The sequence below is a fragment of the Oryzias latipes genome, chromosome 7 (assembly GCF_002234675.1).
Source record: "Oryzias latipes chromosome 7, ASM223467v1".
NCBI lineage: Eukaryota > Metazoa > Chordata > Actinopteri > Beloniformes > Adrianichthyidae > Oryzias > Oryzias latipes.
Window position 1 is genome coordinate 19,384,305 of NC_019865.2, and position 27,577 is coordinate 19,411,881.

Below are 27,577 nucleotides of genomic sequence, written 5' to 3' on the forward strand. Positions count from 1 at the left end.
GGTTGGCGGTTCGATCCCCTCTCCCACCAGCCAAATGTTTTTGTGTCCTTGGGCAAGACACTTCACCCTCCTTGCCTCCAGTGTGGCCCCACTGGTGTGTGAATGTGCATGAATGATCCCGGTGATGGTCAGAGGGGCCGTAGGCGCGAACTGGCAGCCACGCCTCTGTCAGTCTGCCCCAGGGCAGCTGTGGCTACAACAGTAGCTTACCATCACCAAGTATGAATGAGGAGTGAATGAATAATGGACACAATGTAAGCGCTTTGAGTGTCTTGAAAAGCGCAGATATATCCAATCCATTATTATTTATATGGTCAAAAATAGCATTATAGAAGGGCAAAGTGAAACTGTAAAAATTAAGTTTAGATCTCATTGCTGGGTAACCATGACTATGAACTTACTATCACAAAAACCAACAATTAGCTTATCTAACTCTACAACTACATGTTTAAATAGTCCAGCAGATGGGCTTTATCCCAATGGAGTTGGGGGACAGCTGGGGGCGTGAGATGAGCCAGAGAAAAAGAAAAAAAAAGATAAATGCAGCCTCAAAAGGGCTCAAACTACTGCTTGTGTCTGCCCCAAGCCCGGTAAATGCAGATGAATGGCATTCAACATAAAACTCATGACATATACTAAATAGATCAAAGGAGGACTTAGATTAACTGATATGTTGATAGCATAGTTTTGTAAGCATTTAAGGGCCTTGGAGGGAATTGAAACCCCTGACTGTCAGCACCCACCAACCCCCCAAAAAAGAGCATTTTTTTAAATGTACATTTCCATCTCTTTAAAGTCCCTCTCCTCTCATGTTTGAACATCAGCGTCACTCCTACCAAAGGGAGGGCATGCTTTCTCTCTGCGCATTATGATTCATCCACCACCTTTTCATGAGTGAGAAGCCCGTTTTTTATTTTTTATTTTTTGGGTCGGATGAGTTCATTTGCGGAGCTGGCTGCCTCGTCGTGGGCCCTCGGATGCCCCCACCCCCACCACCCCTCTCATCCCGCGTCTCGACGGACCAAACGCCGCTGCGGCATCACCGGCGTCAGCCTCCGAACTGCGCGGTGGAGCCCGCTGCTCACCGGCGACGATCGCCGCGCAGAGGAGCCTCACGCAGAAACATTGTGTTCTTCACGTAAGGGATAAAAAAAAAACTAAAAGAAAAACAAATTAAAAAACGAGGGGGAGACTTTTATTTCCATCAATATTTCAGGATCGTCTTGTTTACCAGATAAACAGCCGGCTGACGGTGAAATTACGGCATGTAGGAGCTGGATAACTATTCCGGTGTGACCGACACCCATCTGCAGCTGATTCCAGAACCATGACAAAGGTAGGCTAGCGCTTATGTTTGGGTTTAAACCGTGTACGGAGGCGCGGAGAGCCAGCTCCACTTCAGCATCAGCTGCATTGTTGCATCGTCAATCCATCTGACTTCAATGGTTTGTTCCTCTGTCTGCGATATTCCGATGTGTGACTTATCAAGCCACATCATCTTATATTTCAGACCCTGTACTTTGAAAATCCTGCTTCCTGACACATTCCGTCAAAAACAATGCCCCCTGCAAGGTTTAATTCATGTTTTCTGCCGTGTGTGTGTGTGTGTGTGTGTGTGTGTGTGTAACCTGTGGACGTCAAAGTCGTCACCGCTTGTGTTTGCGGGTTGATAGAGCTTAAGGATTGGAGAAAATGCCTCCTGAGTGCAGTTTTTATTCTTATTTTATAAATAAATGTGTGCTCCTAAATGTGCAGGTATGGAATTCCTCAGGGCATAAAAAGGGGAAAAAAATTCTGCCTGCTTGAATGTCTTCTCTTTTTTTGACCCCTAAAACAAAAGCAATCAGACTATCAGAGCTTTTCTACCTATGAAGTTTCATCACTCACATATTTTTCTTAATTAAAAAAATGGAAAACATTTTAGAGGGCGCCAGTCCTCTGGAGGGAGCAAGAGCATCCTGCTGGTCCTCTGAATCCAGCACTCATCATCTGAGAAGCTGAGGACGAGGTTGCATCCTGGGAGGGTGATTGATTCGCAGTTTCGGCCGGCCTTGTCCGGCTGGGATTCCTACAATTAAATGGCAATTTGATTGGTAGGAAGGCTGATTAACGGCAGCACCATCAGACAACAAATCAGTGGATGGTATGGATGGATCCGTCTGAACGATGCAGGCAGGATGTAGCAGACCAGTAGTCATCGGAAACGATGTTTTTACCTTTACACACCGCTTTTTTGATCAGAAACCTCCAAAACCAACTAGGAGTAGATGTGAGGTGTCAAACAGCTCTGTTTGTGGCAGTCTGAAGCAGTTCACTATGGTGTCAGTGTCACATCTGCTACCAGGCTGCCAACAGCAATGACGCTGCCACACATCATTTGAAGGAAACCCAGCTGGATCAGGTCCAGCATGGTGAGTGTTTTAAAGACTGGCTTAGTCAGGGATTCGACTGGGAATGATTAGACAAATTACTGTATCCACAGAATAATGCACTCTTTTGATTTTTTTTTTTTTACATAAGGACCCAGTGGAACTGAAAAAAACTGCACCAAAAGTCATTGAATCCATTAAGTTAACATTTAGACAGCTGCTATGCAAACCGTCCTTATGGATCAATCAAACAGATCCTTCAAATAAGTTAAAACAGCCATTAAGTGACAGTACTTTTTTTTTTAAACTGGATCTAATTTGTCTTGAATTAGTCCATCCATTGCCAATTGACAGCTTGTTTAAGCTCCATTCATGCATTTTTCATCAAGACAATGCAAAGCACACTCTGTACAAGCAGCCTGTCCCCCCAGTCTGTCCCCAGCAAAGAGTGTGGGCAGATTTAAGAAACTTCAAGGGATCCATGCTGTTTCAGGGCCTTTTTAATGAGAAAGTTGTGAATGGGACTATGAAATGCTGTTCAGTCACGCTGGAACAATTAATTGGACACCTTCATATGTTCATCAAACATCAACTTTTTCTGGAGTTTTGTTTATTTGTCCAATCCCAAAGCAAACATCTTGAATCTTTCATCCACAATCATGTGATTTTGAACAGTTAACGTCTTCAGACCTTTTGCCTATATTAAAAAAAATCTTTCTACATATGGATTTTCGGTCAAGACTTTCTGCTAACACTAATGTAAATACTGATTAATTTCAATTTGTGTTCAGGGAATTTTTCTGGTGTTTCTTTTATTTATTTATTCATTCATTCAATCAATTATTTAGCTTTTCAATATGCCAGAAACCATCAGCCGCATTACTCTGTTTAGTATAATGCTAAAGTAAACAGTGAAGTGTTTGAGGCAGACAATCAAGCTGTGTTTTTATTTGGATTTATTTATCCCCATATTTAATTTATATGAATGCTCTAAACTGCAGTAGAGGCAATCCTAAAAGACAAAAAAGAGATACAAATAAAAAGCAAAATAACATACTGTAAGTGCAAAAATGTTGTATTTGGATGTGTTTGTGTTTAGGTTTTGGGTGCACAAGGCTGCCTGAATGATGACAACTTGCAGAGGGGTGCAAAAGCTCAATCATGGGAAAAAAAGAGAACAAAAATGTCTCAAGACATGGGCTTAATTGGCATTTCACTTAGCTTGGACAACATTAAAGCCCTGTTCTTTTCTCCTTTTATGTTTTTTTCCCTTACTTGTACTATTAATATGCCAGAATGTCTGAACCACTTGCTCTAGAATCTGAGTCTGTGTATTTGTCAGGTCAGAGGACAAAAAGAAGGTAATTACCATTTAGCAGCTTCACTCTTCAGTCATATCACTTGTCATTCTAGCCTGAATGATGTGCGGAAGCTAAGATCAATGAGGAGCGCTGGAGTTTCTCACAGATCAACCCCACATAAAACATTGCGTTTACATAAGTGGCACATTTAATAGATTTCCGTGAATGCATTCATCTCTTTTTGCATGCTTTAATACTTTTTATTCTAACATGAAATGCATACTCCAGACCTGTACAAGTCAATTAGCTGACATTAAGTCATAAAGCCTCGAAGACCCCCTCCAATGAAAATCTAATCTTAGCCTTGTTAACATGCACATGATTTTTTTATTTGCTGGAGGGCCTGGCATGAGCTAAAGAAGCCCCGTGGCTTAACATTTAATCCCTGGAAAAAAACAGCAAACCAAAAACTTGCCCTGAAAACATTGTTTGGGTGTGGATGGAATGTAACCCATCATGTTGCAGGGAAGCACCAGTAACTAGCAGTGTTTTCTACGGTGGCCCTGAAGTGCAAATCACATTAACAAAACACTCAACTAGAAAACATTTTAAAGGTCGCAACAAGTAAAAAGGCACAAAAAAGAATTAAAAAAAGCAACAACAAGATTACATTACAAAAATCAAAACAAAATTTCAGAAACCACGTTTCGGAAAACAAAAATAATTTCCAAAAAATAAAAATGTTAACATAAAAAAAAATAGGAAATTGGAAAAGGCAGGTTCTATGGGAACGTCTACTTGATTGACGTTTGAGTTTAGAAGAAGAGTGAAAGCAGAACATTGTTCTGACCAAACGGTGGTAAATAGTTGATCGAACAATTATCAAACTTTTGCAATGGCCATGGCCAGGAGCCTAAAGAAATATTGTCTGTCAGAAGATCCTGCCATGTCAAATAACTTCCAGTTAAAGTGTGAGTGATGTCCACTGACGTTTCATAACTAACCTTTCATTTTTTTTAGAATTACATTTTATTTCTGAAATATCGTTTTGATTTCTATGTATTTGTAATTTGTGTTTGCACCTTGTTGTAGTGATCTTTAATGTGTTTTTGCGTTTCAGTGATTTGGTCATTTGCACTTGTACAAAAGAAGGTTAAGTTTGGGGGTTTAATGCTAAGTTCACTCCACCCTCTGAAATGTGCGTTCAAGCAGTCACTTTCAATGAAAGGTTTATGAAAAAACACGTATAGGCACGTTTTGGGCTTTTGTGTTCACAAGTAGTTTTTATGAGCGTTTTGAGGCTTTGTGTACAAAACTTGCAGCCATTGAACACATGTTGAAAGTTACACCAGTTGAACTTTGACCAATCAAGAACTTGGATTTGGTAGTGCAAACCTTTTGAAAATTGATCATGGATGTGAAATTAATAATTGCAGTTTGTGCCCAGCTGGAATTTACAGAGCCCCTAAAGGGCCATTGAAGAACAGAAAATTTGGAAGTAAGAAAAAACAAAAACTAACCCCTTGGGTGCGCACCTGTTACTAATGGGTGCACACCCATTAGTTTTTTGTTGTTTTCACTTAAATTTTTTCTTTTACTTCATTTTACTTCAAATTTCTTTTAACTTCCCAATTTTTTTTTCTTTAATGGCCCTTTAGGGGCTCCGTAGAAGTTAGTTTTTTTTTTACTTCAATTGTTTTTTGTTTTTTTCACCATTTACTAACAGCCATTAATACAAATAACAAATGGCTTTAGTTTGTCGTAAGAATCCAAATGCCAAACATAATTTGGACCCTTTTTTGAAACAAAACGCATGACTTTAAAACTTGTTTAAGATGACGTTCAGAGATGATGTAATTGTAATGGTAATCAAGGAAAGCTGCAATCTCTTTGTAGACAAGTCAAAAAACAAAGTAAAACTCAATTAGCTCACGTGATGCCATTTCCAGGTAACTTGGGAAAATTTCTCTGTACGTAAATTACCTAGTAACTGGTGCGAACCCATTACTAACAGGTGCACAGCCACTAGTTGTTTTTTTTTTAACTTCAATTTTTTCTTTTACTTCAAATTTTTTTAGACTTCCACTTTTTTTTTTTCTTCAATGGCCCTTTAGAGGCTCCGTAGAAATTCCATGACACCAAGTCTTTTATATATTGGAACAGAGCTGTAAAAGAAAAAACCTGTGGCAAGCTTCGCAAGATTTTTACCACTTCGACATTTGACATGCCACATCATGTGGGTGCATGAACTAGTATCTGGTAGCGACAGTCCAGTGTGAACACCATATGTCAAACACGCATTCAAGGATGCCCGTTTTGCACATTTATGAACGCACGGTACATGCACGATGTGAATGTAGCTTAAGCTTGGCACAACCAAAGATTCCTCTGTTATCTGTTAAGGTAATTTTTTTAAAAAGATGCAAAAAAAAGACCTCTGAAATCCTAATACATCAACTTCTTTGTGTGCGCCATAACTCTTTTTTAAATTTGTTTGTGACTTTAGTTTAAATTGACTTGTGAATTTGTATGAACACGAGGGAAGCTAAATTCTATTTGACCTAATTGAATGCATTTTTTTTATGGTCCAATGGCAGCAAACCACCAGAAAAAACTCTGAGCAGGAATGATTTCTGCTATCATTCCATCTACTCGTGTATAGTTTCTCCTAACCTCCTTCAATTTAGGAGATAAATGATTCAGATGGAGAGCTGAAATGGCGTGATTTCATTTCTTAACAGACAGCTTCTTCACATTCTATATCTCATCAGCTGAGAGAGATTTGATGACCTTGGTAATGCGGCTCTGAGTCCATCTCATGCAGAGGGCTTGGCGAAGCGGCTGCAGGTGATTAAAGTCTGCCTTCACTGACGCTGCCGTGCTGCTGAGTCAGTGACCTTTTCCAGCATCAGGTCAGTGTGCTCAACAAGCCCTCCCCCCACTTCCCTTTGCTTCCCCTTACCTGCAGTTTGTGTGGTGCAACAATAGTAGCACGAATAAGAGCGGAGCAAATCGAATAGTTTGCAAAGGACTCTTTTTCTCGGAACATTTCCATTCTCATGGCGTTTGTCAATACATTTCTCACATAGGAGCTAGAAATAGAAAAAGTGTTTTACAGTAAGCCCCCGACAAGTGTGTTGCTGTCTGACTGTATGTGTCATCTTCCAGTGAGTCCGTGCCTGTGCTGCATCGCGGGATAGCTCCCCCGACACAAATCTGTGCGTTAAGCTGAATGTTCCGCAGGGACAATTAATCAACACACAGCTATTAATGAGTCTGCGTTCTCCAGCGATTAATTATGTCCTATGTGTCTACAGCAGCGATGAGCCCACCAACAGCTGTTTATTTATGCCAGCGTTTCATGTTGTTCTCGTGTTTCTGCAGCAGCCAGGGGAAACCAGTTGTAAGCACTGCAGATTTTTCTAAGGATATTAAAACAAAGTTATTTTTTCTCCACTTTTTTTATTGCTTCAGTTCATTTTGAATGCATTTGTAGATGGCAGTGTATTTGGACTCCATGTAATTTCTCTTTTCAGACATAGAATGTTGTTTCAAGCAAATTTATCATTTTGGAAGCTTTGCTCCTGCAGGTTCACTTATGCAGGAAACAGAGAAATGCTTTTTGTAATGTAGGCTGTTTATCATGGAACCAGGCAGTAAACAAAAACAGCATGCGGCAAACAAAGAATAAATACCACATAGTTATTTTAATTATTTTAATAGATGCAATATACGCACAAAAAAACTGCATCTGAAAATATCTGCTACGATAAATTGTCCCCTCATTGCTGGGCAAAAATGATAATGGCATCATTAACCTTTTAAACTAAAACATTCATCTGTAGTTTATGTGCAGGAGGTGAGCATGCAGAGACATGGGATCTAACAGTGAGTCTTCTGAGGATTAACACCAGACCTTCTGGCTTTTCTGATCAAGGAAACATATACTGAAACCAAGACCCGACCCCATGTGTGTGTTTGTGTCTCAGCCCTGAGTACCATATGGACTTGGCATCCCATGGAAAACCAAGCTATAATGCCATCCCCACTTCAGACTCATCTTTCTGATAGATTATGCTCTGCCCTGTGATGCACACAAACCTTTATAGTCAGGGCTGGAGAGTCAACACAGATAATGCCGACCTCTGACCAAAACGAGCCGCTACATTTGTTATGATAAATAAACCAATTTGCTGAACTGTATGTGCCAGCAGAAACAGAAAAAAGGTTTAACCAAAACTAAAGTATGGACGACCTTCTTGATTTCAGATTGTAGATCTGGTCTGTTTGTCCAATAATAGTGTGTACAAACTTTAAAATACAACATTCAAAAAAGACTATATTTTGGTAGTAACATTTATGAAAATTGTGTTTTTGCCATGAAATTAATCAGATTGTCTGCTGCTTTTTAAAGCCTACTGCAGTAAAATAGTAGTTCAATTTATAAAATACATCTTTATTTGACTACATTTCCAAGAAAACTTTGTTATGGCCCAAACTTAAATGTTAAGCATGGAGGTGCAATGGTGTCTATTCCTGTAGTTATTGATCAGTTTACGCGATAACTAGCCAGACCTTATTCCTGCAATAGTCAATTTTGCTTCGGAGCTGTTTGCCCATTGGCATAAATATACTTGAGTAGATATTGTTTTCCTGTGTGACAAATGAATGAATGTCCAAACAAAATCAATTATGAACGTTTGATCATTTACACAGCATCTGTTTCCATGATTGATACACTGGAATTCATCCATTATTTTCAGTAGTTATAGAAACAAGAAGTTAGGATTAAGAGAAGATCAATTTAGAGTTAACATAAAACTTTTCTACATTTATTAAAGCGAGGTTTAAACATTTAGTTGATGGAATTAAATCAATCTTTACTTTCACTTACAAGGAATCAAATAATTATCCTTTGTTTTAATCACAAATTATGTAATAACACTTTTTCACAACCATACAAACTTAGTTGTATAAATAGGTATTTATCAAGCTCATATATATTTACTTAACATATTTTAATGGTGTTGCAAGAGTAATGTTACAAGAAGTAATCAGGCCAGAATATGATTTTACAATGCAGTTACTTCACCTTTACCAAAAAGTTTGCATTGTCTCATTTAGTAAGGTCAGAAGACCAAGTGTGTATGTACACTGTACGGGAAGGTAATACGTGAACAAACCCAGCATTTACTACTGAAATTACCATGTAGTTGAGTGGAAATAGTGCTGACTTTCTTTTACAGTCCAGTTTCATTGTACTCAAGGGGTAAGTACCAAGTAATATTCAAGTGAACATACCCGGTATTTACTACTGAAATTACCATGTAGTTGAGTGGAAATAGGGCTGACTTTCTTTTAAAGTCCAGTTTCATTGTACTCAAGGGGTAGTATCTGTGGTAAATTCATGGTAAATACCATGACGGGGTGGCCGTGGTGCAGCGGTAGGGCGGTCGACCCCCTATCGTAAGATTGGAGGTTCGATTCCCGCCTTGCACGCCCATGAGTCGAAGTGTCCTTGGGCAAGACACTGAACCCCACCTTGCATCTGGTGGGAGGTTGGCGCCAGTATTCGCCAGCGGTCCGCCAGTGTGTGAATGTGTGTGTGACTGGGTGAATGGGTCTCTGACTGTAAAGCGCTTTGGGCCTTGAAGAAGGTAGAAAAGCGCTATAGAAGTATACGCCATTTACCATTTACCATGAAACATACGAGTGCAGATCTAAAGGTCAAGGTACTTTATTTGTACTTACCTTCTTCTTACATGTGGTAAGTCCCACACAGGACACCTTTGCACAACATGTAAATACTCAGTAAGTATATTATATATACCCAGTATGTACCACATAGGTATGAACCAAATAGTACCACATAAATACACAGTAAGTACCATGTAAGTACAGAGTAAGTCCCATAAAAAGTACCATGTAAGCACACTGTAAGTACCCAGTAAATTCCATAAAAAGTACCATGTAAATACCCTGAAAGTACCCAGTAGTTACACAAAAAGTACCATGTAAATACCACTTAAGTACACTGTAAGTACTGTACTGTAAAATAAAGCGTTACCCTTTTTTGCTTAGTTTAGTTGGGGGTGCGACTTATAGCAACAACGTATATCCATATATCTAGTCTACTGTTGTTATCTATTCTCCTTTTCCTATTTGCCTTTCAAAGTAAAATTGTTCCTGTGTTTTGTTCCTGTTTTTTGTTAAATAAATTTCTCCCAGAACTGCTACAGATATATGATTTTTTTTTTCTCCTGCATTTTTTGGCTATTGCGACTCATATTCTAGAGCAATTTATAGTCTAAAAAATATGTTAATTGAATAGTCTGGCCATTCATATGTAAACTTGTGAATGAATTAAATTAATTGTGTACTTTGGCAGTGACACACTGCCTTTAAATTCATATGACAGATGTGAAAACTGTGGTTAGTCAGGAGACAAAATGACTTCTTTATCTTAATATTACTTCATGCCTACATAATTGTTTATTTCCACCAACAATGTATTTCCACGTTGCTTAAATTTGTCTAGCATATGCGTAAATTCTCCCTTTTTTAATCTATGATGAACCAAATATTATTAAAGATGACAGAGATTTTTAATAGGTTACCACATTAATTCCCGAACTATGACTTTTTTATGGTCAAATCCTAGACAAAGCCTTAGAGCTACACAGTCACCCAGCAAACATTTGATTTTTAGACACTTTCCTTGTTCATAGTGCAGTCACAGAGAGGTGAATGCACGTTTTTAGAAACACATTTAGGATTCATCTATTAAACTTTCTCTGCCTGTGGAAACAATGCCAACTCCACAAATGACACAGCTGAGTGAATCTAAAAATTCTCAGATCAAGGAGACCAAAAACAAAGTGGTAGATGTTTTTTTATTTTGTCTTAAGATATGTCTTGTTAGTCACTTCAGACATACATTTGTTCTGTTATATGAGACAGACAAATTTCTGTAAGACATTTCTTGAAGGAATATTGCAGCCTTTTCTGCTCTGGTGCTCAAATGAAGCTCAAGCTGAAGACTGGAAGATCTCACCCTGTCCTGGCTTTGGAGTAATCCTGTTTGTGCCCGCTATAAAAAGCTTGGAGAGTGAGTCACCGCTAAACATTTGAACAATGTAAAAGCTGTAAAACTCAGAGAAATATGACTTAAAAAGTAAGATGTGGTAATGTTATCATCTGTAAATAACTTTACAATCCAACAGCAGGAAGGATTTAGAAAATGGTATTAAACCCAGAATGCAAGTCATTAATGCCTATCTTTTTTATCATTGCAGAGATACTTGCTTTGGTCTTTTTCAGCTTTAAATTGATAAATGATGAGAAAAAAACAGTTGTTATGGGAAAAAGCTAAAAACAAATATGAAAATAATTAAATGAATGAGTGGATCCTTTGTAGAAGGTTGCTCTGTCTATGTTTGTGTGCCTTTACAGAGAAGAGTTTTTGTGTGATCATAAAAGCAGAAAGTCAAAATATGTGATTGGGACATTGGACCTGTATATTCCATGATAACTTTCCCTCACACACATCCATGCACACACACAAACACAAATACACACAAAACTGCTGCTGGATGGAGTGATTGTGTCTATTTTAGCTTTGAGGCAGTTTAGAGCTTGTTTATCTTTCCAGTATATCTCCCTCTAGACACTTAAACCCAGCCATTAATGAAACACTAACTTACAGTCAATTTAAAAAGGAAGAAGACAAATGCGTATCTTTATGCTACCAATTACAGTTCTTTTGTCATTGCGCATTAGCGTGGATGTTGTTCTTTTATTACCATTCTTTTATATAACAAGTTTAGACTTTCAGCACCAAGCCTGTAACACATTCTCTCTGCCTGAAGGTCTTTCACTCTCTGACCAACTACTTTGTTAATCTCTGATGCGTGAATCCAACTAAAGAGAGGTTGTGCAATCTCAATTGCTCTCCTTTTTTATCTTAATACTTGCAGCACAGAAGATTTGCATGACAATGTTTGCACTATTCAATTTATGCAGCGGTGTTAGCGTTTGTGACAGCTGCCCTCATTTCTACATTTCAGTTCGCTGCCTATATATTATTTATTCCTGACCATATACACATAAAGTGGAGCTTGTTGTGTTTAAGTAGCACTTAAATCCACATGAATAATTGGGAATGTGCATTTGGGTGGGGGGGAGGAGAAGCTTGTCATAACACAAGAAAAAAAAAGGCATGATCATTTGCAGTGTGAGTTTAATAACATAAAAGCTTGCAATGAAGAGATAGGGACAAAAATGAAGATCTATTAGGAAATTAGTTTGTTAATTTAGTCTGAGATGTGCTGCATAATGCAATATGCTTGACTTTGACAATTTCCCCACTATCTTATGTTTGTGCTTTGCCACTTCAGGCCTGTTCCTACATCATTTAGAGCCGCCAGTGTGTCATTCCTGCATGCAGGGCATCATTTGATGAGGAGGTCACCCTGTGCTGTTTGCTTTAAATCATTGTGAATAAATAGAATAGTAGAAAAATCCAACAAAAATCCAACTTTTTTTTTTTGCTATTGAGGTTATGTATCCCTGTCTGTGTTTCTGCAGTCATTGTAAACACCACTGTTATATACCTTCAGAGCAGAGAAGTAGCAGCTCCGGTAGACTTGCATGTCTGGGGGCAGCTACATGCTCCCGAGGCTTACAAGAGGCTGGAGGGCAAAGCCTGGATCACACTGAGATATTTCGCAATTTCATCTCATCCCAGTGGACCTGTGGTCCCATCAAAGACTTTTGCTTGAATGTTGCCTCTCGCATGTCCCTGTCAGAAGCACGTAGGCAAACGTTAGCTGGTGGTTAATGACTGAGCTAATATTAACCTGATATCTGCCACCTGCATGGAGAACATCTGCCCATCATCAGATGGCACGCTCACGCTCTCTTAAACTCCTAAGAGTGACTCTGGAGGAGCAACTGTCTGTCTGTCGGAAGGTCGTTCCCTGGCCTTTGCCGCTGACATGCTAAAGCATCTTTGACACACTGTGTCCCGGGTTGCACCTGTTCACATTCACCAGCAAGTTTAAGACAGTAAATAGCCGTTTATAATTTAGGAAGCCGGTAACGGCCTAGTTTCTATTGTTTTTTCGCTCGCTTTCTTGTAATAATGGCATCTAGTATCTTGTTATCACAACAAGAGCTGAATTAGTTAAGTGCACGACTTTCGACTGGGAAACCAGCATTCGATCCCCCAGAGGTGCATTGAGCATCATCCAGTGTGGGTCTTTGGGCAAGACTCCTTACTGCCTAATCATTTAGCCACAAGCGGCCCCAGTCTGGCTAAAATAAAGGTATGTATCAGGAAGGGCATCGGTTGTAAAGGTTGGATGTGTTGTGCGTTCAGGGATGCGCTTCTGCAGACCTCAGTAGTAACCAGTGGCTTTTTGAGTTACTGTTGCCTTTCTATCAGCTGGAACCAGTCCGGCCAATTTCATCTGACCTCTTGCTTCAACAAGGCATTTATGCCCTCAGAACTGCCACTCTGGATATTTAATCTTTTTTCCTATGTGTGTGGGAGAAAATCCCTGCAGATCAGCAGTTTCTGAAATACTCAGACCTGCCAACAGATACTAACAACCATGCCGCATTCAAAGTTACTTACAGTAAATCACCTTTCTTCTTCATTCTGACATTCAGTTTGAACTGCAGCAGATCGTCTTGACCGTGTCTACATGCCTGAATGCATAGTTGCTGCCATGTGATTGGCTGATTAGAAATGTGTGTTAATGAGCAGTTGGACAGGTGTTCCTAATAAAGTGGCCAGTGAGTGTATATCAAAAATTTGAATTATCAGGTATTTGCAGCTGACTGTTGCAGCAGACTTTAGGTGCTCTGTCTGATGCTCTCAGACCAGTGGGCTAGTAGTTATAAATCTATGTGTGGTCTTTCCTCAGAGCTAATTTGAATGCTTTGTGCGCTTTAGATTTGTCTGAATGATTCCAAGGTGGTAAAGATTAAGATAGAAAGGGTGGAGAGAAAGAGAGAAAAGGAGGGGGTTCCTTGCAGCACTATGTAGAGTAGAGGCTGGGTGATTCTTTCTGCCTGATTCCCCTGCATACGCTTGGTCACTGCGCTGCGTATAGAGTCTCATTAGTATGGATGTCAGTGCCTCTCCTTCAGCTGAACCTACCTTCCCACTACAGTTAGCAGAGCTGCCTTCTGCATTGTCCCTGGATAACTGACGTGAGCTGTGTCAAAAGATGACTCAGATGTGAGGAAAGCTTGATGTCAGCATTCAACAGAAGGAAACGTGTGCGTTGAATGTATATAATTAAGCTTTATAAGGTGTTTCACAGAGAATGTGATCCACATTTAAGCTACTGTAGTGGAAGTTATCCATGTGCTCTCATTGCAGTGATCTGCTTTAAATTGAATTTTGAGAGAGTTACTTCAAATTATGATCCTATTGAGCAATGGTTATAGTATAGTTGGATACCCCCCCCCCCCCCCACACACCTACACACCTATAAACAAACAAGTAAGTCCATTTTAGGACATATTCAAAGACAAAAAATATGCCCTCTACAAACATACCCCCCTATAATGCTTTAAGTAAAAGTTGGCAATATCTAAAACTGATCACATTTTTTTTGTTGACTTTACAATAAAGGCTCTTACTGTTTGCTTAACTGGTTGTTAAGAATATTCACAAATATTGTAAAAAACATTGTTTCACAAAAACCGCAGGTTGAGGACCCCTGAATTCGATTTTTATTACTTTGTTAGGGGGGGGGTAATTTTCATCCATGAGAAAGAGGGAAAAACAGACAGACATTAGAAAAGAAGAAAAAGTGTGAAAATTTACAACAATAGAAAAACATAGATATGTTTCCCATTTGGTTTCTGAGTATCTCATGTTGCAACTCTCCCAACAATTCCAGCCCCTTTACCCACAAATGAAATCTGACGCCTTTGTGTCAACTTGCGCTGTATTATTACAGTGGTGGCTCAGTCACAAAGGTTGGAAAGCTGGGGTGTCCTCACATCTGACAACTACCAGAAACACACAATGCAATAACTTTCAAAAGATTGTGAAAAAAGAAGCTTTTTAAGGACACATTTTTGTTCACTGAAAGCCAAACAACAAAAACATCTTAGTCTACAAAGGAAAATACCTGGTTGTTGTTTAAAAAAAAAAAAAAGCACATTTTTTGTTTTGGCAATCCTAAATCTTGCAGATATTTCCAATCAAGGGAATATAGAAATTCCTTTTCTGTTCTGCCTTTTTTGTTAATTTCTTTTTTTTTTGTATTCCTAATTTTTCAATTACAATGTCATTTATTATTAATTTATAATTTCTTAGGTTGACAGGTGCTGAACAAAATAAATGTTTTACTTCAGCTGGGGGATAAATTAATGATGTTGAACCAATTTTCAAGGAGTATTACTTCCTCAGTTGATGTTTTAGAAGCTGCTCTGGAGATTTTATATTTGCTTCATCTGCAAATAGAACATAAATGAACAGTTTAGAAACTTTACAGATGTCATTAATTAAAAATATCAGTAACTTTGGCCTGAGGAGAGAAGATCAAGGCACCCTAAGTGCAAACTTAAACATCTGTTTGATTCATTTTTAATTACTGATATACTGAATATCTTTAGGACATATAGTTAACAGTGACAAAGCTAGTCTTCAAAAACCATAACATCTGAAGTATTTTAACTTTAAACTATCAGACACTGTCAAAGCCTTTTTTTATATGAAATCTATTCCCAATCTGTCCAGATTAATATTTGTCATAAAAACAGGCAGAGGGCTGGTTCCAATTTCAGCAGGTTTATTAGCTCAGCTCATAGTCCACAAAGCTAAATCAGGGTCAGGCAGGCAGGAGTCAATAACAAGCATGGGAGCATCAGAGAAACGAGTTTAGTCAGGATCCAGGTGAGATTCGGGGCGGGCAGCAGGCAAACAGAGTCAGAGAAAAAACAGGGTCAGGAAATCAGAAGATAAGGTCTGGATGTAACACTCGTAATGCAGGCAGAGATGCACAAATAATACTTCACACTTAGTGAAACTCAGTGCAGGTCTTATAAGTACTGTGAGTGATTGAAAATGAGAGTCAGGTGTGTGGCATCCAGAAACCTTGCTCTGAGGTTACTGGGTGATGAAGTATATTCAGAACTCTGGAGATGGTTCCTCCGGAGACCAGAGGGGGAGACAGAGCTCTGACTTCTGACAATATTAATGTCATTCCAGTTTTTCTTTTCAGGGTCCAGATTAAAAGCTTCAATGCTCAATATTGCAATGATTTACAAATTTCCTTTGGTTTCCCTTTGACTCTAAAAAGCAGTGAAGCTTTATCAAGTCAAGCAGATGGTAACAGATATCATTTGTCCACTATTTTTACATCAAGTCAATTTATAAATATATTATCTAATAATGTTGCAGAATTCTTTAGTTTATGAAACATACTAACTAGATTATGTGTAAATGCATCATTCCAGATCTGCATGGTGGTGTAGTAGTTAGCACATCATTACCTTACAGGAAGAAGGCCATGGTTTAAATTCCAGTTGGGTGTGGAGTTTTCATCAATGATCAGCAGAAAGAGAACATGCAGGTGACAAATAACAAATCTAACTGTCACTCTATCTGACATATGGTTAAACACAAAAATATATAATATACCAAAGCTGTGATGATTGTGTGAAATTATAATAAACTAAGCGGTTGAAATGTGTGATTGTACAATGTGATGGTAGGTTCCATTACCAAATCTACTTTTGTCTGTAGGCTGCGTGGATTATATTTAAAAAGACATTCATGCCCTTTGTAAAAAAATTAACATTATTCCCTGAAAAATAAATGAAATCTCCATGGCATTTGTGAACTTTAGAACCGGGGCAGCTGTTTCCAACTTTTTGTTTTACAGATAAAAGAATTAAAGCAGCTTCTGTAGCATGCAGCTTAAATTTGGGGAAAAAAAGGTTTAAAGCTTTGGACATTACTCTTTGCAAAGAATTGGACTTCCTAACTCATAAAATAACCTCTCCATGTTTCATGCAAATGAACTTTCTTTGGAAACTTTTTCACAAGTTTTATTTTTTTTTGACATTGGCTTAAATATGAGTAAAAAAAAGTTATTATTCTATGAAATTTTCCAGCTAGGGGTTACTTCCCCAAGTGCTCCAATTACCAGAGGGAGCACTGTCACCCTTACTTTCCACGCTTTTTCCTGTTCTTCTCTGAGTCCCTGGTATTTCTCCAGTTTCTCATGTTCCTTCTTCATGATGTTCCCATCGCTTGGCACTGCCACATCCACCACAACGGCTTTCCTCTGTTCTTTATCCACCACTACAATGTCTGGTTGGTTTGCCTTTAACATCCTGTCAGTCTGTATTTGGAAGTCCCACAGGATCTTCTGGACTTTCAAATACAGACTGACAGGATGGTAGTGGTGCCGGTGGTAATTGGAGCACTTGGGGCAGTAACCCCCAAGCTGGAAGAGTGGCTACAACAGATCCTTGGAAAGACCTCAGACCTCTCAGTCCAGAAAAGTGCAGTGCTAGGAACAGCTAAGATACAGAGCAGGACCCTCAAGCTAACAGGCAGGTAGAGGACCCGAGCTTGGTTTAAAAAACCCCCGTAGAGGGTGAGAGGGGCGGTTTTTAAAAAATGTACTATGTACCTCCTCCATGCCGAATGTTTAACTTACTGTCCGCTGCTCTGTCATCTCTTCAATCAATCAAAGAGACACAAAGATGATCCTGCACTGACTTTGCAAAGGCACCTGATTGTGCAATACTCTGTTTTTAGCCTCCCCAGCATCCGCACAGCTTTTAGTGCGCTGCCATGCTTCATAACGTCACGAGAAACCACAAATGAAAGTTGGTATTCTTAGAACTGAGTTTTGAGCTTCACTGGCATGTACTAACATAAACCGGATGACAATGTTTGGCTTTGTTGTGTTGCGATTACTCCAAGGGTGCCGTTTGCCACTTCTCACCAAACATTTAGAGTGCGTTGTAGTCAGGATAGGGTTGCAAAAGCCCTTCATTCCTGCTCCAAATGATGCTCTCCCTGCATCATGATTTGCAGATCTTCTCCACTCTTGTTGCTCATGAGCTCACTGTAAAACATTTGAACATGTGACAGGTTTGCTACTCACTTCATCTTTTGAATTTTCTCCCTTCATTCTGTCATCTATAGTACTCCCACACATGTGCCCACTGGTGTGTCTTTTTTTCTCTTTTTCTGTGATTTTCATTTTCAAATGGCCCTTTTCTTTATTTCTCCTCTCATCTCTACCCTTGGGACTGTCTGTTCTTTTAACGCTCTATTCATCCTGTCTGTGGCTTTACGTCATTTCAAGTTGTAGTTACTTCTTTTCTCATCTGTCATTAAACGTCATCTTTTATTAATGAAGGTTTTGTTTGACAAAGAGTAACACCAGCGAGTCGTTCTTTCTCTCTGAAGGAAAAAGTAAACATCTGATTAAATGTAATTAAAAGATGCAAAAGTTTTAAATCAGCAAAGTTTCTAAAAAGATGGGAGAGATTGGAAATTAGGATGAAGCCCATGCTTAAAGAACAGCTTTCCTAAAGTTCAACATGGTGGAGGTTCGGTGTTACTCAGGTCCTGATTTATTCCCTGGAACCTGCAGGGCATGGAGAGCAAAGTTAAAGACAAGAAAATATAGTTCTCTCTAGAAGCTGAAGCTCAAGCTTCTCCTCAAAAACCACATTGTCAGCTGAGGTTTTGCCTCATAAACAGTCCTGGGAAATTTTTAGGATAGCCGTTACATGTGTCTGACTTGATTTGCATAAAAAAATCAATGATACAATTTAAGGAGGTTGTGTGTTTTGGCAAATTCATGCAAAAGTTAATTACCCGTATTTTACGGACTATAAATCGCTGCAGAGTATAAGTCGCACCAGCCCAAAAATGCATTATAAAGTAGAAAAAAAACACAGATAAGTCGCACTGGACTACAAGTCGCATTTTGACGGGAAATTTATTTGACAAAATCGGAGACCAAGAACATACATCTCATCTTGAAAGGCAACTTAAAATAACAGGGGGTTAGAGAACAGGCTAAATAGGGTTACCGTAGCTTCATGAAGCACAACGAACTAAGTACGTGCCTGCTTTATTAACATAAAATATTAGCAGTTATTCAGATAACTATAACATAATGAACATCCTGCCAAGTTTACCAAACAACCAGTCTCACTCCATTGTAGAAAATCCATTGAATTCTTCATCCTCGGTGTCACTTCTAAACAACTCCGCCAATTCAGGAGGTAGACGAAGCCCTGCTTCCTCTTCTGCGTCGCTTTCTTCAGACTTGTCATCAGTTTCAGTTCCAATTATTCCAGCCTTTCTGAATCCGGACAGTAGGGCTGCACGATATGAGGAAAACTTGCGATATGCGATATGAGGGATTAATATTGCGATAACGATATAATTTACGGTGTATAAACAAATAGCGAAACAACCAAAAACATCACTCCCATTTTATTGCAACAGTTTAAGAATTGTACTCCAAATGACCCTCGTTGACATGGGAGGGAACATCTAACACAAAAGGGCTCCATCTGATTGGTCAACAACGCTAAAGGCTCTATCCGATTGGTCAAATGCATAAAGGGATTTATGTGATTCGTTAAATAATTTAAGCTGCCATAAGATTGTTTTAGCACATTTAAGGTAACCATTTATTGCATTTTTTGCTGTGTTTTGCGATATGCATATTGCACAGCTTGATCTTGCGATAACGATAAATTTGCGGTATATTGTGCAGGCCTACCCGACAGGATGGTTTCGGTTGTCACTGAAGCCCATGTTTTGTCGATCCATCCAAGGACTTCCAGGAAAGTTGCGTGGCGCATTCTCACGGTTGCCGTGATGCTGTGCTCGCCATCCATCATCCACGCTCCCACAAGTTACGCAATACTGCCTTAAAGCTCCTGTTCACGTAGATGTTAAGTGGCTGGAGACTTTTGGAGAAAATTGATCCGGTGTCAAGCTGTGCTCAGTTACATGCTTTGCAACGAACTCACGGAAACTGTCTACCTTGGATTGGAAGTCTGCTGGCAGTGTTTGGCACATCGTTGTCCTTGCTCTGATAGAAAGGCGATTACGTTGCATGAAGCGGTAACACCAAGAAGGTCCTCCCGCAAAGTCATTTACATTCATCTCCTTGGCAACCACCTTGGCGTGGAGACGCAACTGCACTGTTGACAAGCCTCTCCTGGCGGCACGTTGTTCAAGCACCCATAAGCGAACTTGTTCCTCTAGCTGTGGCCACCTAGCCTTTAGCCCGCGATTAGCTTTGTTGGTTTTCTTCATTCCAGTAAGAGTAACTTCCGCTTTTCGCTAGTCCCTCACAAGTTTCTCACTCACTCCAAACTTTCTCTCTGTTGCTTGATTACCATTTTCGGCTGCATATTTCACTACTTTCAGCTTGTAATCTGCAGAATATGATTTTATTTTTGGCGGCATTTTTCAGCCCTCCTCAGTTGTTTTTAGTGGTATGAAAGTACCACTAAGTACAACTCCGAGCCTGGAGCGCCCTCTTGTGGTTGTCAGTGTGAAAATAACGAACATGTGAAATTATTTAACAATGTAATTTATTTCAAATATAAGTCGCTCCGGAGTACAAGTTGCACCCCTTGCCAAACTATGAAAAAAAGGGCGACTTATAGCCCGGAAAATACAGTATATTATTATGGCCCGCAGCAGCAGTCACTGACTGCAAGGACCATATTGTTTTGGCAGTTGTAAAGATTTCTGTGCCTTTTAGCGAAAATTTGAGCCCCGCCACATACTCGAAAAGTCACCAAAATGTGCACACACCTAGGATAAATTGAAAATGAATTTTCGACAAAGTAAACGTCACCCCCCCAAAGATGATAACATCACAACAAACGATCCCGTTAAAAAAATGAACTGGCCGAAAATGGGGCCAAAACAAAAATAGTTCAAGTTATGAAACCAAAACACACAGTTCAGGGATATCCCAAGGAAGTTTTGAAATCATAATGGGACGGCCACACAACCAACGGCTTGGCGGCCTTTTTGTGCCGAACTTTGAGAACTGGCGATTTTCGTGTTTTTCGACAATATGGGAAAATTACACTTTGGTTTATGCGATTTTCACAAAAACACACAAACACGCCGTTAGCTCGAGTCTACAAACGCCAAAGACATTTCATTGACCTTTGACCTTGGGAAGAGGCCGCCGTCTTGATTGAAGTACCAGATACAATCGATAACTTGTCCTACGGATTTTTATTGATTGTCTCGAAACTTCTCAGGCAGAAATGGCAAGCTACCGTGTAAAAATTTTTGGATTAGAAGTTGTAAAATTTTAATGGCGTGTGCATATCAAATTCGCAACTGTTGCGATCCTAGCTAGCACGGACATTTTTTTTTTTTGGAATGTCGTAAAAAGCGATTATGCGATTCCCTGGTCCTCGCTGATAAAAACGATGTAACACACAACAAGATCGATAAAGGAATGTGGGCGTGGTAAACAAAAGATGATCGCAAAAAAATGTGCTGACTCAGTTAAAAAATAAAAAATCAGTTTTTTTTTTAAAGAATCGGCCAACTAAACCAACATAGCGTTGTCGGGAATATCCAAACAAAGTTTTGAAATCATTACGGAATGGCAACACGACCTACGGTTTGGCGGACATTTTGGGCCCAAATCTGCAATTTCGCTATTTTCGTGGTTTTACACAATATGGAAAAATGAACATTTTGTCTAGCAATTTTGCTACAAAATTTCACACACATGCTGCTAGCTTAAGTCTAAAGTCTTAAGCCGCCATCTTGAATTTTTAAAAAAAAGCACCTTTACTACCGGAAACAAACATAAACTTGTCAATCGGATTTTTATTGATCTTCTCGTAACCTTTTGTTTGTTTGTTTTTTTTTTGTTTTTTTTTCTTGTAACCTTTTGGGTATCAATGACAAGCTACTATGGAAAATATATTGCAATCAGAAGTTGTAGATTTTCAACGGCGTGCGCATGGCAAGCTTGCAAAAGTGGCGTATTGTTACAACTCTTGTGTTTTTCAATGGAATACTGTTAAAATTGAAAACATGCATTCATGGCTGGAACTGAACATATTGAAAAACACTGGATATGGACATTTAAGAAATGTGGGCGTGGTTAGCAAAAACTTCAGTTGCTAAGGACATCCAAAAGTTTACTTTTTCCGATTCGTTTGAGACTGACGTCGATCTGTTCGTTATCCATAGGTGACCAAAACATAAAATGGTTGCTATGGAAATAAAACCAACAGAAAGGCTGCCATTTTTTTAAAAAATGGGGATTTTCTATCAACTTATGGCATGTAGCTCTTACCAATGGAGCAATGTGTTTTTCTGAGTGAGTTGATGATGCTGACATCGATACTAGCACTTTTAGCCACATAAGCACAACTAGCATAGTTAGCATAATTAGCATCTTAAGCAATATGTTTTTCTGAGTCACTTGATGGTGCTGATCACAATGCTAGCACTTTTAGCAGCATTAGCACAACTAGCATAGTTAGCATAGTAAGCATATGCAGCTTTGAATAGCCTTGATCAAAGGTGGGTGGTGTGGGACATGGGCAGCGATAGCAGAGGTGGTGTATAGAAGCGGGCGGTGGGGGCGAGTTGCGCCTTAGGGCCATACAACGCCACTCGTGGCTTTAATTACTATTATTATTTTATTTATTTATTTTATTATGTAGCCACAAGCGGTCACAAGTCTGGGTTCCTGTGCTGGTTTCCTGCCCGGATAAAATACAGTGTTGCGTCAGGAAGGGCATCTGACATAAAACTCTTTGCCAAACCAAATGTGACCCCTGAAGTGAAATGCTGAAAGTTGAATAAGTGTTTAAGAATACAGTGATCATGTAAAAAAAAAGAAAAAAAACTGAGATTTATTTTGTTTTTAACTTGTTATCCATTCAAACCAAACTACTTTAAAAAAGGTTCTACTTTTAATTACCTTGCATATACTGCAATGCTTTTACAAGCACTTCCTCTGTTAAAGGTGCTCTGTGTCCTTACATCTGGCCGTGCATCAGTAGATAAAAAATGCCCAAACAAATCAGCTGTCTAAACAGTTTGGGAGAGTGTGAGGTTTTCAATCAGCACATCCTCTGCTGACTGAGTCTGTTTGTTCTGAGATCAAGGCCTTCCCTGCTGCTCAACATGTGGTTAGGATTTGCATTCAACATTTCATTATCAAAGACTTCTTGGGGCACTCAGGCACCCAAAATGCTGAACCCCGACTTAGACTAAGACTGCCCTTGGATGGGGAATGTGTACCTTTTTGAATTATTTATGTGCTTGTCGTTTGGTATGGTAATAGTGAACACGATTTTTTTTCCCCCCTTGACGTGCTCTCATTCAGGCAAGACCATCCAAGTCAACTGTGACCATCAGTAACAGAATCAGAGGTCAGAATAACTGATGATGGCTTTCACCTTTTTAAATTTGGCAGTTATAAGGCTTGGACCTTGTATTTTAGCCATATTTTTAGTTATTTATAAGTGGTTCAACTGAAATATTCACCAGCTTCCATCTTTTGTAATATTTTTATACCAGAACTGCATCCATCCATTTTTTCATTTCAGCAAAAACAGATAAAGCCCTCCTATATTTTTACATAGCACTTTATCTTTTCATGAGTCAACATCTACTTGTTGCAAATCTGTTCATCAGCAAAAACCCCTGCAGAATTGTATAATATTTCAACGTTTTGTCAGGAGCAAATCTGCATCACTGCCCTCTAACAAATTAGCCATCAAGCTTGCTGAGTCACATGGCAGGCCTTGTGATGTGATCAGCTAGTAATGACGGTACTGGAACCATGCCTTGAAGTTAGTCTGCAAATAATTTAATATTTTTAAAATTCATTATTCTTAAAGCTTAAATGACATCACACACACTTTTGTAACACTCTTTTACTGTATGAGGCTAAATTAGTGATCAAAGCAGTTGGATATTCTGAAGAATCATTAACAAAAAGAAAAGTCTTAGCATAAATCAGGAGAATTTATTCTTGTTGAAATGAATCTTAAGTCATTTCCAAATAATTTTGCAGTGGAGAACATAAATCAACAATCCCTTCTGTGAAAAAAATGGATAAATATCAAAGATCTGTGAGTTATGACAGTTAGCTGCAGCAGTTTATACAAAAGTTCATGTTAATTTATAAGGTTCTTTATTGTTATTTGTAGACAAACATAAGCTACAGTGTTTATTTTGTTTTGGAGTTGATCAGGTTACTCAGAAGTGATAACAATGCTGTCCAGCCAATGATAGTGAAGGAAACAAGAAAAATTCTAATTAAGATTAAGAGATGGACAATACTGTCTTGCCAATGGGAGTGACTCCGCCTCCTTATTAGGAGGATTAATCCCACAGACACAATGAGTTTTATGATAAACTGGGGGAAAGCAGGCTTCTTTTAGTCTGAATCTTAAACCAGCAGGGGCACATGGCTATGTGAACATTATCATCCAGAAGCAAATATTTGAAACATATTTGCTTATTGTTGTTGGTCTGGAAATGCAGATTCATACAGATAAAAATTGTAAATTCTCAGATGTCAGTAAAATAAAATTAGAAAATATGAAATATTCATTCATTTTCTTAACCGTTTTTCCCTTTCGGGGTCACGGGGTTGCCGCAGCCTATCCTGGCCACTTGTGGGCGAAGGCAGGAGACAACCTGGACAGGTCGCCAGTCTGTCGCAGGGTAGAATGTCCACAAACACACACCCATTCACTCTCACACTCACACCTAGGGACAATTTAGAGTTGCCAATTAACCTATGCATGCAAGCATGTTTTTGGACAGTGGGAAGAAGCTGGAGACCCTGGAGAGAACCCATGCATACACGGGGAGAACATGCAAACTCCACACAGAAAGGTCCCCCGTTGATGTAGTTTTTCAGGTCCCCCAGCTGGGACTTGAACCAGAGGCCTTCTTGCTGTGAGGCAAGAGCGCTAACCACTGCGCCACCGTGCAGCCTTAATATATGAAATACTCTGTACAGTGGACCAGTGGTTAGTGCTCTTGCCTCACAGCAAAAGGCCCCTGGTCAAAGTTCCAGCTGGGGGATCTGAAACAGAACACCAATGGGGGACCTTTCTGTATGGAGTTAGCATGTTCTCCCCGTGCATGTGTGGATTTTGTCCAGGGACTTCCTTCCATCATCCTCCTATCTTCCAAAAACATGCTTCATAGGTTAATTGGCTACTCTAAATTGTCCATAGGTGTGAATGTGAGTTCATGGGTGTGTGATTGTGGCCCTGTGACATACTGGGGACCCTGCCTTCATCTGCTAGTGGCCAGGATGGGCTACGGCAACGCTGTGACCCTGAAAAGGAACAAACGGATTAGAACAGTGTTTTTCAACCAGTGTGCCGCGGCACACTAGTGTGCCGTGGGAGATGGTCAAGTGCGCCGTGGAGAAATTGCCCTCATTAACTGATCTAAAAACATTTTCCATCTCCAGGATTTCAGCTCTGTGTTCATCCAAACAGGCCCTGATAAAACATTGAGTAGTTAGGAATATAAAAGATCTTAAAATTACTTTTTCTTTGTGTTTATTTAATTCTATTAAAGACATTTTGATAAGAATCACGGTACCGCGATTTAGCTGCAGCTATAACTGTGCAAGGAAAAGTCCCGCCCCTTTAACTGTCTCCGCCAATCATTCTTGAAGGCTTAATCACATGTCATCAGTCTGACCAATCAGAAGTGGTTAAAGTCTTCACTTCCCTGTTCTTAATTCTGCTGATAAAGTCGCTCAGTTCTAACAAAAATACCAGCTAGAGCAGTGTTTTTCAACCAGTGTGCCGCGGCACACTAGTGTGCCGTGGGAGATGGCCAAGTGTGCCGTGGGAAATTGCCCTCATTAACTGATCTAAAAACATTTCCCATCTCCAGGATTTTAGCTCTCTGTTCATCCAAACATCCTGATAAAACACTGAGGAGTTAGGAATATAAAAGATCGTAAAATACCTTTTCTTTGCGTTTATTTTATTTTATTAAAGACATTTTGATAAGAATGACGTACCGCGATTCAGCTGCACCTTCGGCTGTATTTTGGAAAAGTCACGTGTTGGGGGGGTTAATCACATGTCATCGGTCTGACCAATCAGAAGTGCTTAAAGTCTTCACTTCCTTGTCCTGATTTAGCTCGTAAAGTCTCTCAGTTCCAACAAAAATACCAGCTAAAGCTCGTCTTTAGCGGTGTAGCTTTCCACAGAATCTGGTATCAGACCGTGGAACAAGTGAACAAAACAATGAAGCTCCGAAAACCGATCTTCGGCTGTTTTATGCACTACATTTCCCATGATGCATTGAGTTGTGAGAGTGACAGCGCAAAAGGAGTTCTGTTGTTAAACGTCTTGAAACTAACGAACACACAAACTGTTTTTAAATCTTCTAACTTAACTTTTATTGCATCTTTTAGAAAAAAACAGCTGCAATTTCCAGCTTTTTCTGTAACAATTATCTCAAAAATGCATGTGAGATTGTGCAGGGGCTGTAGATCAATACAGACTATGAGTTTCTCCTTTTTTTTTAATTTTTGGATGCTGGTGTGCCGCGGGATTTTTTTTAAGGTTAAAGTGTGCCGTGGCTCAGAAAAGGTTGAAAAACACTGGATTAGAAGATGAAGGAATGTTTGGGACTATTGTTGGGAAAAAGTCTATTCTCTTTAAAATTCCACTCAACCATCTTTTGATTTATTTTTTAATCGTTCCTAGTGGTCTTTTATTTATGATTATACAGTTTTTAGCCAAAATCAAAAAACCTGTGACGTTTTATAGGAGATAGTTTCTGCAAAGTGGCAGTATTTCATTAGAAATTTGCCTGAGCATTGGTGTGGTGTAAGCCTTTCCTCATTTCCCATGTTCCCCTTGTTCACACTCTGTCCCGCTAGCATGCAGCCCCTCATAACCTAACATTACCGGTGCAACAAAAATGGCGAGCAATATTGGAGCTATCCAGACATACAGTTTTGAGTCAGATACTGGCTCAGACGCGGAAAATAAAGATGTACATGGATCTGTTCATCAGAATGGAGTGGAGCAGGGAGCTTGTGAGCCGCCAACTATAGCAACTATGTCATAGTTAAAAAAATTTTAAACTGCATATTTTGTCTGCTTCTGATTCACAGTGATTTGAATGAAAAAACTCAGAAATGCAGTTTCAATCATATTTTCTTTATATATATCCTCCATTATGTCAAAATCCTACAACAACTACATGTTAAAAACACCAAAAACTTAAATTTTCATCGTCTTTAAAAAGACCAGCCATACACCATTAATTTAAGTTTGCAATGTTGTAAACATCTGAATTAATTTCTGTCTTTTGGACAGAAAAAAGGTAAATATTGTTGCCGCTAATAAAAAAGTGCCTTTTCAAAGGCTTTGTTGTCAGGTACAGGACTTTAACACCCTTATTCCTTTGCCATTAAGTCATCTGTGTGTTCCGGAGTCAAATGTAAGGCCATCTGTCAAACAGCTACGACTTGGATAAATGTGTCAAACAACAAGACAGTGACTCAGTGCACACCAGGAAATCTACCCTAGAGTTGTTGGGGTAAAAAAAGCGTCATGAAGTGGGTGGTGTGAAAGAACGAGCACAAGATTCCAGAGGCTACCAGGTGATAGACGTACACACTTTATTGAATTAACTAAATCCAGACAGATGGCACTTTTTGACAGGTAATTCAACAAAACCCTGACAGAAAGAAAATGCCAACAAGACATTGATGACCTCCTGGCTGAGGAGCAGAGAAACCAGCTGCTCAAATGCTAAATACAAACAGGATCTAAGTGAGATGCAATGATAGAAGATGAGGCAGTTTTTAAAATAAAATTGTATCAAACTCACAGGACATG

The 27,577-nt window shown here is 39.3% G+C and overlaps 1 protein-coding gene across 5 annotated transcripts in view; it reads left to right on the plus strand.

The window, feature by feature from the left end:
- Positions 1 to 767: 767 nt before the first annotated feature.
- LOC101163007 (disks large-associated protein 4) overlaps positions 768 to 27,577 on the plus strand; it is a 94,102-nt gene continuing 67,292 nt past the window's right edge. For 2 of the 5 annotated variants that reach the window (XM_020704791.2, XM_011477406.3), the window contains exon 1: positions 808 to 1,336. The gene's annotated coding sequence lies outside the window, so the exon portion shown is untranslated. Of the gene's footprint in view, positions 1,337 to 27,577 lie in introns of all 5 variants that reach the window. The other 3 variants (XM_020704792.2, XR_002290565.2, XM_011477408.3) reach the window with 3 other exon arrangements.